Source organism: Hypanus sabinus, chromosome 10 (assembly GCF_030144855.1).
Source record: "Hypanus sabinus isolate sHypSab1 chromosome 10, sHypSab1.hap1, whole genome shotgun sequence".
Classification (NCBI taxonomy): Eukaryota; Metazoa; Chordata; class Chondrichthyes; order Myliobatiformes; family Dasyatidae; genus Hypanus; species Hypanus sabinus.
Window position 1 is genome coordinate 10,028,917 of NC_082715.1, and position 13,471 is coordinate 10,042,387.

Genomic DNA, 13,471 nt, shown 5'->3' on the forward strand with positions numbered 1-13,471 from the left:
GCCGCTCTCAAACTCTTCAAATCAGCTTGGCACCCAGAGCGATTCAACCTCGCACCTTGGTCAGTCGTATGGACATCGGAACTCCATCCCTAACGGTTCTGCAGCACACCATCTTGGCACATTCTTTAAACTCCCCTCGCCTTCACTCACCCCTTCAATGTTTGTTTTTAAAAATTTAACACAAATTACCTCAGAAAGTGTATTTTTAGTAATATTTTAGTTGGATTTCTTAGTTTTTTAACTACCAGAGAGCTGTCACATTTGTTCAGTAGCACCATCTTAATGGGAAGTTAATAATGAATATTTTAACATCAGGATTATTAAAAGATACATATGATTACCTTTACTGCCAAAGGAAGCAGTGAATGATTTTTTACACTGCTAGGGCAGTGAGGTGTTTTCACAGGAAACGCCTCATGCCAGTTTAGTGCCAGCTAGATGGTTGTGAGAACAAGTGACATTGGATAAAAATCTTGGCATACTCACAGACCTGGCATACACAACAGTCTTGGGACAGTAAGCAGTTACTAGAACAATACTATTTAGAAATGCTGCTATTTTTTGATTGTTTACCTATTGAGGTACCTTATAGAATAGGCCCTTCCAACCTTCAAGGATGGGTGGGATCCTTGTTAATACTAAGGGCCCTGCTGATGCTGCGCTCCTGATAAACGTCCTTGATGGATAGCAGGGAAACCCCTGTGATCCTCTCAGCCATCCTCACAGTCCTTTGTAGGGACTTCAGTTCCAAAGCTCGACTGCTCCCATACCAGATGGAGATGTAATTTGCCAGGATGCTTGTGCAAAACGCAGTTGAGGGGAATCAGGGATGGGGCTTGCCTCACTCTCCTCAGGAAGTGGAGTTGCCTTCTGATTCAGGGAGGTGATACTGAGGGACCAGGTGAGGTAATCCGTGACGTGAACTTGGTGCACTTAACTCTCTCCATGGAGGAGCCTTGTGTGCACAGCTGCCATTTTGGAAGATTAACATTAATAATTTTTAAAAAGGGTGGAATGGTGGCATAGTGGGGAAGTCAAACCTACGGTGGCATATCATGGAAATGAAATCAGTAAGGCTTGCGACGTGAGCTGTGGGACTTAGACATCATGAAAGCAATGGGATTCCTAGAGAAACTAAATAATGTTCTGCCACACAGGTTATTTACCACTCCTGTTCATTCAGTCTGTCCAGTCCCACACAACTCCCATTCCTCTCTGAACTGACTTACAGAGAGACACAAGAAACAGCGGCAGATGCTGCAATGGAGCCACTTTGTGCTCGTCCCCCTCCGCTCCCTTCCTACCCTTTTATTCTGGCTTCTGCCCTCATTCTATCCAGTACCTGATGAAGGGCCTCAGCCTGAAACATCGACTGTTCAGGTGGAATTCTCTACCGTGGATGGTTGGAAAGGCCAGGCTGCTGAGTATGTTAACGGAGGGATAGATTTATTGAAGGGACTTTGGAGGAGGGGGACATGGTTTTGATCATCAGTTAAATGGTATAGCAGGCTTGAAAGCCTGAACACCCTACTCCAGCTCCTGTTTTCAGTTTCTGTTTTCTTTATGAAAGAAATGTTATGCCAGTCAGGTAGATAGCTACAGAAAAAGACCTTTTCAGCTCCTTGATCTGTGCTTCAGCTCTACCTATGTTTACTGTTATAAAAGCAAATTAATATTTGATCATTTAAACTGATCCATAATTTAGAGTCTTCAGGAGAGCAAGCTCTCAGGTTCTATTAGCCTTTGTGGGAAATTGACAATTACTCGTTACGCAAATCCCAAAGATCACATTGTTTAACTTTCTCTCGAGCTATATGTTTGATATCAAGTGTTATACTTGGGATTTTTTTTTTAATTTGAAATTAGAAAAGGTACTGATTTGCCAATAAATGAAATAGCCTACAAAGCTTGTTGGTAACACCGAGAAAATCCAATTTTAACCCACAAGAAAAAAGTATTTAAAATTGTTACTTTTCAAATATCTTAGGTCTCACTTGATCCCTCAACATCACCTCTTTGGCCAAGAAAATGCAGCAGCGCCTCCACTTCCTGAGGAGACTGAAGCAAGTGTTGCTCCCTCCTCACCTCCATTTTAAGAGGAGAACCATTGAGAGTGTCAGCTGCTTCACTGTGTGGTACAGGAATTGTAAGGCATCTGAGATGAAGACCCTAAAAAGGATTGCAAGAGCTGCTAAGAGGATCATCAGAGCCTCTTTTCCACCTGTCAGAGATGTTTATCAGGTGAACTGCATAAGCAGGGACCTTAGCATTGACAACGATCCTTCCCATCCATCCAACAATCTCTTTGACCTCCTACCATCAGGCAGGAGGTACCATAGCATTAGGACAAGGATTGTTAGGATGGGAGACAGCTTCTTCTGTTAGGCTGGGCTTGTATACACTGGAATTTAGAAGGATGGGAGGTAATCTGATTATTAAGAGATTGGACACACTAGAGGCAGGAAACATGTTCCCAATGTTGGGGGAGTCCAGAACTAGAGGCCACAGTTTAAGAATAAGGGTAGGCCATTTAGAACGGAGTCCAGGAAAAACGTTTTCACCAGAGAGTTGTGGATCTATGGAATGCTCTGCCTCAGAAGGCAGTTGAGGCCAATTCTCTGGATGCTTTCAAGAAAGAGTTAGATAGAGCTTTTAAAGATAGTGGAGTCAAGAGATATGGGGAGAAGGCAGGAACGGGGTACTGATTGTGGATGATCAGCCATGATCACAGTGAATGGTGGTGCTGGCTCGAAGGGCCAAATGGCCTACTCCTGCACCTACTGTCTACTGTCTACTGTCTATTGTCTATTCTCTCAAGACACAAGACTGCTGAACTCCCTGCCACCACCCAGGTCTCATCGTGTAATGAAGTGCCAGTAGCAGTATCCTGTTCACTCTACATTTTGTTTGCGATTGAAGGTTACTGCAGGATATTAAGAACATCAAACATACAGGTCTACCCCATCAGCGAGATGCTGGTGTTATTGTGTATTGTTGTGATGTTACCTGGACTCGTGGACTGAAAAGCTTGAGCACGTAGATATTAAGAAAGAGGATGTGCTGGAGCCTTTGGAAAGCATCAGTCTGGATAAGTCACTGGGACCAGACAAGATGTACCCCAGGCTACTGTGGGAGGCGAGGGAGGAGATTGCTGAGCCTCTGGCGATGATCTTTATATCATCAATGGGGACGGGAGAGGTTCCGGAGGATTGGAGGGTTGCATATGTTGTTCTATCATTCAAGAAAGGGAGTAGAGATAGCCCAGGAAATTATAGACCAGTGAGTCTTACTTCAGTAGTTGGTAAGTTGATGGAGAAGATCCTGAAGGGCAGGATTTATGAATATTTGGAGAGGTATAATATGATTAGGAGTAGTCAGCATGGCTTTGTCAAGGGCAGATCATGCCTTACAAGTCTGATTAAATTTTTTGAGGATGTGACTGAACACATTGATGAAGGTAGAGCAGTAGATATAGTGTATATGGATTTCAGCAAGGCATTTGATAAGGTATCCCATGAAAGGCTTATTGAGAAAGTAAGGAGGCATGGGATCCAAGGAGACATTGCTTTGTGGATCCAGAATTGGCTTGTCCACAGAAGGCAAAGAGTGATTATAGACTGGTCATATTCTGCATGGAGGTTGGTCACCAGTGGTGTACCTCAGGGATCTGTTTGTGATTTTTATAAATGACCTGGATGAAGAAGTGGAGGGATGGGTCAGTAAATTTGTTGATGACACAAATGTTGGGAGTGTTATGGATTGTGTGAAGGGCTGTCAGAGGTTACAATGGGACATTGATAGGTTGCAAAAGCTGGGCTGAGAAGTGGCAGATGGAGTTCAACCCAGTTAAGTGTGAAGTTGTTCATTTTGGTAGGTCAAATATGATGGCAGAATATAGTATTAATGGTAAGACTCTTGGCAGTGTGGAGGATCAGAGGAAACTTGGGATCCGAGTCCATGGGACGCTCAAAGCAGCTCTGCAGGTTGACTCTGTGCATTGGCCTTCATCAATCGTGGGATTGAGTTTAGGAGCCGACAGGTAATGTTACAGCTATATAGGACCCTGGTCAGACCCCACTTGGAGTACTGTGCTCAGTTCTGGTCGCCTCACTATAGGAAGGATATGGAAACCATAGAAAGGGTGCAGAGGAGATTTACGAGGATGTTGCCTGGATTGGGGAGCATGCCTTATGAGAATAGGTTGAGTGAACTCAGCCTTTTCTCCTTGGAGCGACGGAGGATGAGAGGTGACCTGATAGAGATGTAAAAGATGATGAGAGGCATTGATCATGTGGATAGTCAGAGGCTTTTTCCCAGAGCTGAAATGTCTAGCATGAGAGGGCACAGTTTTAAGGTGCTTGGAAGTAGGTACAGAGGAGATATCAGGGGTAAGTTTTTAAATGCAGAGAGTGGTGAGTGCGTGGAATGGGCTGCCAGCAATGGTGGTGGAGGTGGATACAACTCCACCACCGACTTTAAGAGTTTCTTTAAGAGACTCCTGGACAGGTTCATGGAGCTGAGAAAAATAGAGGGCTATGGGTAACCCGAGGTAATTTCTGAGATAAGGACATGTTCGGCACAGCTTTGTTGGCCAAAGGGCCTGTATTGTGCTGTAGATTTTCTATGTTTTATGTTCTAGATTGCTGCTAGTCTGGCTCACACGTTCTTTAGCCAGGCCAACAGTGGGAGAGCTGAACTGCTTGGTTGTGGCAAGGACTAGGCCCGTGATGTGGGATCGCCTGTGCAGTTGCCCAAGGGTGGAGATGACAGAGGTGGTGTGGAAGAGAGCAGGGCAGTAGGGCTGCCCCTTCTGTCAGTGCTGCCTTGGTTTCCATGCGATGCGCCCTGAAGTGTTCGCTATGTGGAAGAACAAGTTAGACCAGATCAATTTACAGTCATACCACTCAGCTATTTTATTATTTTCTCTTTGAGATGATACGCAGGTGATCAGGCAGCCTCAATGGAGAAGAATAAACCCTCATCAAGACCCTTCATCACAACTGGGGGAGAAAAGGGTTTTTTTTGCCCTTCTTTTCCAGAGCTGATGAAAGACCTGAGCCTGAATCATTGACAATGCTTGACTCTCCACAGACACTGCCTGATCTGCTGATCTCCTCCTGCACGATGGATGCTTCGCTCTGGAATTTCAGTACCTGCAGAATCTTCTGAGTTGAACATGTACTTGGCTTCAGAGTCATAGTGGCAGACTGAGATAATAGCATTAGTATTAGTTTATTATTGTCACACGTACCGAGATACAGTGAAAAACTTGCCTTACATACTTAATCGGTCCATACAGGTCAAATCATTACACAGTGCATCAAGCTAGAATAAGGTAAATCAATGCAGAATGAAGTGTACAAGAGGGCAGTGTGGGTAATGAAGTGCAAGATACAATGAGGTAAATTGTGAGGTCAAGAATCGATCTTATTGTAGAAAAAAACCATTCATGAGTCTGATATCAGCAGAACAGTGGCTGTCCATGAGCCTGGGTGGTAACATCTGGCTAGCGGGACAGGGCAAAAGAGAGAAAATCTGACAAATGAGCTTTATTGCCATTTAACTACACACATGTATAATGCCTAGAAAAAGTATTCAAACCCCTTGGAATTTTTCATGTTTTATTGTTTTACAACATTGAGTCACAGCAGATTGTGTTTGGCTTTTTTCGCTGATCAACAGAAAAGGACTCTTCTGTGTCAAAGTGAAAACAGATCTCTACAAAGTGATCTAAACTAATTATAAATATAAAACACAAATTAATTGATTGCACAAATATTCACCCCCTTCATGTCAGTGTTTAGTAGATGTGCCTTTGATAGCAATTACAACCTTGATCCTGTGTGGGTATCAGCTTTGCACATCTGAACACTGTAATTTTTCCCCATTCTTCTTTACAAAACTGCTCAAGCTCTGTCAGACTGCATGGGGATTGTGAGTGAACAGCCCTTTTCAAGTCCAGCCACAAATTCTCAATTGGATTGAGATCTGGACTTGGCCACTCCAGGACTTTGGTGTTTCTAAGCCATTCCTGTGTAGCTTTGGCTTTACACTCGAGTCATCTTCTTGCTGGAAAACAAATCTTCTCCCAAGTCACAGTTCTCTTGCAAACTGCATCAGGTTTTCCTCCAGGATTTCCCTGTATTTTGCTGCATTCATTTTACCCTCTCCCTTCACAAGCCTTCCAGGACCTGCTGCAGTGAAGCATCCCCACAGCATGATGCAGCCACCACCGTGCTTCATGGTAGGGATGATTGTTTTTGATGATGTGTGGTGTTTGGCTTATGCCAAACATAGTGTTTAGTCTGATGGCCAAAAAGCTCAATTCTGGTTTCATCAGACCATAGAACCTTCTTTCAGCTGACATCAGAGTCTCCCGCATGCCTTCTTGTAAACTCTAGCTGAGATATCATGTAAGTTTTTTTCCCATAGTGGCTTTCTCTTTGCCACTCTCCCATAAAGCTGTGACTGGTGAAGCACCCGGGTAACAGTTGTTGTGTGCGGTCTCTCCCATCTCAGCCACTGAAGCTTGCAGCCCCTCCAGAGTTGTCACAGGTCTCTCAGTGGCCTCCCTCACTAGTCCTCTTCTTACATGATCACTCAGTTTTTGAGGACAGCCTGCTCTGGGCAGATTTACAGCTGTGCCATATTCTTTCCATTTCTTGATGATTGACTTAACTGTACTCCAAGGGATATTCAGTGACTTGGAAATTTTCCTGTATTCATCTCCTGACTTGTGCTTTTCAATAACCTTTTCACAAAGTTGTTTGGAGTGTTCTTTTGTCTTCATGGTGTCGTTTTTGTCAGGATACTGACTCACCAACAGTTGGATCCTCCAGATACAGGTGTATTTTTACTACAGTCTATTGAAACACCTTGACTGCAAACACGTAATCTCCATTTGACTAATTATGTGACTTCTAAAACCAATTGGCCGCAGCAGTGATGATTTGGTGTGTCATAGTAAGTGGAGGGGGGAGAATTAGGCAGAGTTGAATACTTAAGCAATCAATTATTTTGTGTTTTATATTTGTAATTACTTTAGATCTTTTGTAGAGATCTGTTTTCACTTTGACACAGAGGAGTCTTTTCTGTTGTTCAGTGTCAAATAAAACACGAAAGCTTCCAAGGGGTTGGGGAAGGTGTGTACTTTCTATAGGCACTGTACACTATGTATATAGAAACATTGTCTCATTTCTTCAACCAGGGTGTAAAGCACCCAACTCTACATAACCCAAGAAGGTAAGGATAAAATCTACAGATGAATCACACAGCCTCGAGGAGTGCCAGTGCCCAGTGTAATGGGACAAGATGTTGCTACTCACATAAACTGACTGTGGCCTTACTGTTAAGAAGGCCTGTATCCATAAGACCATAAGACACAGGAGAAGAATTAGTTCATTTGGCCCATCAAGTCTGCTCTGCAATTTAATCATGGCTGACATTTTTTTCCCCTCTCCTCAATCCCATTCCCTGGCCTTCTCCCTGTAACCTTTGATGTCATGTCCAATCAAGAACCTATCAATTTCTGCCTTTAGTACACCCAATGACCTGGCCTCCACAGCTGCCTGTGGTCACAAACTCACCACCCTCTGGCTAAAGAAATTTTACCACATCTGTTTTAAATGGACTCCCCTCTTTCCTGAGGCTGTGGCCTCTTGACTGAGACTCTCCCATCATAGGAAACATCCTTTCCACATCTACTCTATCAAGGCCTTTCAATATTCAAAAGGTTTCAATGAGATCCCTCCTCATGCTTCTGAATTCCAGCAAGTATGGACCCAGAACCATCAACTGTTCCACATATGATAACCCTTTCATTCCTGGAATCATCCTTGTGAACCTCCTCTGGACCCTCTCCAATGCCAGCACATCTTTTCTTAGATGAGGAGCCCAAAACTGTTTACAATATTCAAGATGACCAGTGCCTTATAAAACCTCAGCATCACATCCTGCTCTTGCATTGATGACCTCTTGAAGTGAATGCTAAAATGGCATTTGCCTTCTTCACTACCAACACTACCTGTAAGTTAATCTTTAGGCTGTTCTGCACAAGGACTCCCAAGTCCCTTTGCATTTCAGATTTTTTGGATTTTCTCCTCATTTAGAAAGTAGTCTGCAACATTTATTTATACTACCGGAGTGCATGACCATGCATTTTCCAACATTGTATTTCATTTGCCATTTTCTTGCCCATTCTCCCAATCTGTCTAAGTCCTTCTGCAACCTAACTGCCTCCCCAACTTACCTGCCTCTCCACCAATCTTCATATCATCTGCAAACTTGGCAACAAAGCCATCTATTCCATCATGTAAATCATTGATATCCAGCATAAAAAGAAGTGGACCCAACACCAACCCCTACGGAACTCCATTAGTCACTGGCAGCCAACCAGACAAGGATCTTTTTATTCCCACTTGCTGCCTCCAACCAATCAGCCAATGCTCTAACCATGCCAGTAACTTTCCTGTAATACTGTGGTGAACTACATATCCCTGTCTGGACACACCCCCGCTGCTGACTGCTCCTGTTGTTCCTCCCACTGACCCCTGTATAAAGGCGATTGGAGGCACGGCTCCTCCCTCAGTCTCCAGGATGTTATGTGATGGTCTCTTGCTGCTGACAGTGCTTTCTTCCAGCTAATAAAAGCCTATCTCTCGCCTCACGTCTGCGAGAGTTATTGATGGTGCTTCAAATACCATGGGTTCTTAACTTGGTAAGAGCCTCATCAATGGCCTTCTGAAAGTCCAAATATACAACATTCACTGCATCCCCTTTATCTATCCTACTTGTAATCTCCTCAAAGAATTCCAACAGGTTTGTCAGGCAAAATTTTCCCTTAAAGAAACCACGTTGACCTTGTCCTATCTTGTCCTCCGTCTCCAAGTACTCCATAACCTCATCCTTAACAAATGACTCCAAGATCTTCCCAACCACTGAGGTCAGGCTAACTGGTCTATAATTTCCTTTCTGCTGCCTGCCTCCTTTCTTAAAGAGTGGAGTGACATTTACATTTTTCCAGTCCTCTGGCCAGAGTCCAATGATTTTTGAAAGATCATTACTCATGCCTCTACAATACCTACTGCTACCTCTTTCAGAACTCTAGGGTGCAGTTCATCTGGTCCGGGTGACTCAGTTCTTTCAGCTTTTTGAACGCCATCTCCTGTTTAATAGTAACTGCTGTCACTTGTCTTCCTTCACACACTACAGCATCTGGCACACTGCTAGTGTCTTCCACAGTGAAGAATGATGCAAAGTACTCAGTCAGCTCATCTCTCATCTCCTTGTCTGCCATTTTTATTGCTCTGGCCTCATTTTCTAGTCGCCCTATATCCACTGTCAGCTCTCCTTTTTTTAAAAAAACATACTTGCAAAAGCTTTTGCTATCCACTTTGATATTGTTTGCTAGTTTGCTTTCATATTTCATATTTTCCTTTCTAATGATTCTTTCAGCTACTCTCTATAGGGTTTTAAAAGCTTCCCAATCCTTTATCTTCCCAACAATTTTTGCTTTGTATGCCCTCTCTTTTATATTTATTTACAGGATGTGAGCGTTGTCAGTGAAGCTAGCATTTATTGCCCAGCCCTCTTTGCCTGTGAGAAGGTGGTGAGGAGCTGCCTTCCTGAATCGCTGCGGTCCCTGAGGTGTAGGTACACCCACAGTGATGTTAGGGATTTAACCCAGTGACGATGAAGGAACGGTGATATGTTTCCAAGTCAGGATGGTCAGTGATTTCCAAGTGGTGGAGTGTTCTCGTCCTTCTAGATGGTAGTGCTCGTGGGTCTGGAAGGTGCTGCTGTAGGAACTTTTTTTCATTAGCTTTGATTTCCTTTGTCAGCCACAGTTGCACTATTTTGCCTTTTGAGTATTTCTTCATTTTTGGAATACATCTGTTCCTCCCTTCCTCATTTTTCCCAGAAACTCACACTATTGCTGCTCTGCTATCATCCCTACAAACATCTCCTTCCAATTTACTTTGGCCAACTCCTCTCTCATACCACGGTAATTTCCTTTACTCCACTGAAAAACTGCTACGTCAAACTTTACTTTTCCCCTATCAAATTTCAAGTTGAACTCAATTCATATTGTGATCACTGTCTCCTAAGGGCTCTTTTACCTTAAGCTCCCTAATCACCTATGGTGCATTACACATCACCCAATCCAGTGTAGCTGATCCCCTAGCAGGCTCAATGACAAACTGCTCTAAAAAGCCATCTCATAGGCATTCAACAAACTCACTCTCCAGATCTATTTACCAAACTGATTTTCTCCAATCAACCTGAAAGTTAAAATCTCCCATGACTGTTATAACATTGCCCTTATGACACGCCATTTCCATTTCCTGTTCTAATCTGTGGTCCACATCTCAGCTACTGTTGGGAGGCCTGTATATAACTGCCATCAGTGTCCTTTTACCCTTCCAGTTTCTGAACTCAGCCCACAAGGATTCAACATCATCTGATCCTACGTCACATCTTCCTACAGATTTGATGCCATTCTTTACCAGTAGAGCCACACCACCCCCTCTGCCTACCTTCCTATCCCTCCGATAACATGTAACCTTGGACATTCAGCTTCCAACTACAACCATCCTTCAGCCACAACTCAGTGATGGCCGCAACACCATACCAGGCAATCTGTAATTGTGCAATAAGATCATCCACCTTATTTCTTAGGTTCCATGAATTGAGATAGAACACTCTGAGTACTGTATTTGCTACCCTTTTTGATTCTGCATCCCTAATGCACTGATACTTTTGTCCTGTCGTCCACCTGCCCTTCCTGACAGTCTGTGCACACTGTCTCTGCTTTTTTACCATCTATCCTATCCGGAGTCCCCTCATTCTGATTCCCCCCCCCCACCACCCTGCCAAATTAGTTTAAACCCTCCCCAACAGCTCTAACAAACCTACCTACGAGGATATTAGTATCCAATTGCAGAGGGAGGTGTTGAGACCCAGTGAGGACATTTTCCCCACCAGTTTCTGCGGTATAATGGTGTTGAAGTCAAGCCAACCTGAAGTCAATAAATAGCAGTCTGGCATGACACCCCATTTTTCCAGGAGGGATAGGACAGAGTGGAGGGCAGAGGCTATTGCATCATATGTGGATCAATTTGAGTGATAAGCAAACTGGAAAGGGTCCATCGTAGCTGGGAGAAAGGCTTTAAAGCGCTCCCTGACCAGTTGCTCAGAGCATTTCAAAATGGTTGATGTTAATGCCACAAGATGATAGTCATTTAGGCAGGTACTGTCACCTTCTTTGGCACTGGAATGATGGTTGCCGCCTTGATAACAGAGGGGAAAACGGACTGTTCCAGAGAGATCTTGAATATATCTGTCAGCTGAGTTGTAGAGTCTTTCGGAACCCGTCCTGGTACGTTATTGGACCCCACAGCTTTGTGCGGGCTGACCCTGGCCAGGGTCTTCCTCACCTCAGCTTCATCCAGGTGGAGTGTCTTCTCCCCTGGGGGAGGGGAGCCTTCCTCGCCAGCACTTTGCTCTGCACATCAAGTTGGGCATAGAAGGCATTCAGCGTCTCAGGTAATGAAGCATCCTGGTCACTGACACACAGGGTAGACTTGTGGTCTGTAATCCTCTGAATTCCCCGTCACACGTGCCTTGTGTCTTTGGTATTGCAGAAGTTACTGTAAATTCTGAGAACTCTTCCATTTCACCTTCCTGACGAAGCGGGAAAGCACAATTCTTGCTTCCCTGAGAGCTGTCACATCCCCCGATCTAAAAGCAGCACCACAATCCCTCAGCCTGGCAGTAAGCCATGGCTTCTGATTTGCCCTCACCTGGATATGCTCCCTGATAGTAACATCCTCAGTAAACTTCTGTGCGTAGCTGATCACATGGTTGCCACAAGTCGCGGCTCCCTGAACGTTCTTCAGTTCGTATTATCAAAGCGGTCCTGTCGTGCAGCCTTAGGCTAGGTTTTCACCAGCTTCAGAACGGGTTTGGCCCATTAGTGTGAGCTCTTTGATCACACTGGCTACTCCACCGAAGAGAGGCTGAGGTAATAATTAGAGATGCAGCACGGTAACACACCTTCCAGCCCAAACTGCCCAATTACACCCATGTGACTAATTATTCTACTAACCCTTAGGTCTGTGGGACGTGGAAGGAAACCTGGAGGAAACACACATGATTACAAGGAAAATGTACAAACGCCTTACAGACTGCAGCGGGAATTGAACCCCAGTCGCTTGTGCTGTAATAGCGTCACGCTAACCTCTACGTTACTGATGCACCATCAATAACTCTCTCTGAGACGTAAAGGCGAAATATCGGCTTTTATTGACTGGAAGAAGGAACGAGCAGTGGTTGACCACCATACTACATCCTGGAGACTGAGGCCGGGCTCAGGCCTTGATCGCCTTTATACCGGGGTCTGTGGGAGGAGCCACAGGAGCAGTCAGCAGGGGGTGTGTCCAGACAGGCACATGTAGTTCGCCAGAGTTACAAAACCACGCCTAAAATAAGTAACTCCCCAGATAAGGGATGTGTCAGAAATTAAACTGAAAAGAACAGATACTAGATTTTAGCCAAAGAAGCAAAAGTGGTTGTCTTTCAAAGTCCAGAGTTCAGAGTGATAATAAGTTCAAACTCATTATCAAAGAATGCATGTATTACCTTGAGATACATTTTCTGTCTCCTCTCTACTATCACTTCTTGGTAGAGGAAGTAATAATTATAGAGGGGCTCATCAGGAGAGGGGCAAGGGATTGAGAAAAAGTATCAGCAAGGATGATCAACAGTACTGTGGATCTGGAGGGATCCCGAACTCTCCTGCAAGCTCCACGTTCATGTTAAAGGTTTATTACAATGCCCTTTTATGCTGATGACTATCAACTAGATCCCGGTTTGCTGCCAGATACTGTGTCCAGACCAATTGCTTTATTGAGCGACTGAAACTCCAGTGGGCAACAGTTCAGCAAGTGCTCCCCATCACTTTAGCAATTTTTTTGATACTTAGAAACTTTTCACTAGTTTTGAAAACATCATCACTTTACAGAATTTTTTTTACACATGGCTAAGAATTTTGCGCAGCACTGTAGTAATTTTATGCACTGCACTGCTGCCATAAAAACCCCACAAATTTTATGACATATGTGAGTGATGATAAACCCGATTCTGGCATGGGTCTCTGTAGTGGACTGAGAGTGGGAAGGGGGCAGGGAGAGGGGAAATCAGGGTTGCAAAGAGGGGAAGGTTGAGGGAAGAGAACAGAAAGCACCAGAGGGACATTTTGTAATGATTAATAAACTAATTTTTTTTAGAATCAAATGACCTTGCCTAGTGTCTCAGAGCTGAGTATGTCTGCACCTCTGCCACCGCCCCCCCTTCCCAGTACTCCTTCTCTGCCACCTGTCCCATAACCCTCCCATTTCTTATGGTAGTGTATAGAACCTTTTATATATTGCACTTAACAAAACAACACATTTCGTGACAAATGTCAGTGACA

General features: G+C 44.1%; 1 pseudogene; it reads right to left on the bottom strand.

Annotated features, from left to right (window-relative positions):
• Positions 1-12,426: 12,426 nt before the first annotated feature.
• Positions 12,427-12,570, bottom strand: LOC132401418 (U2 spliceosomal RNA; annotated as a pseudogene).
• Positions 12,571-13,471: the final 901 nt, after the last annotated feature.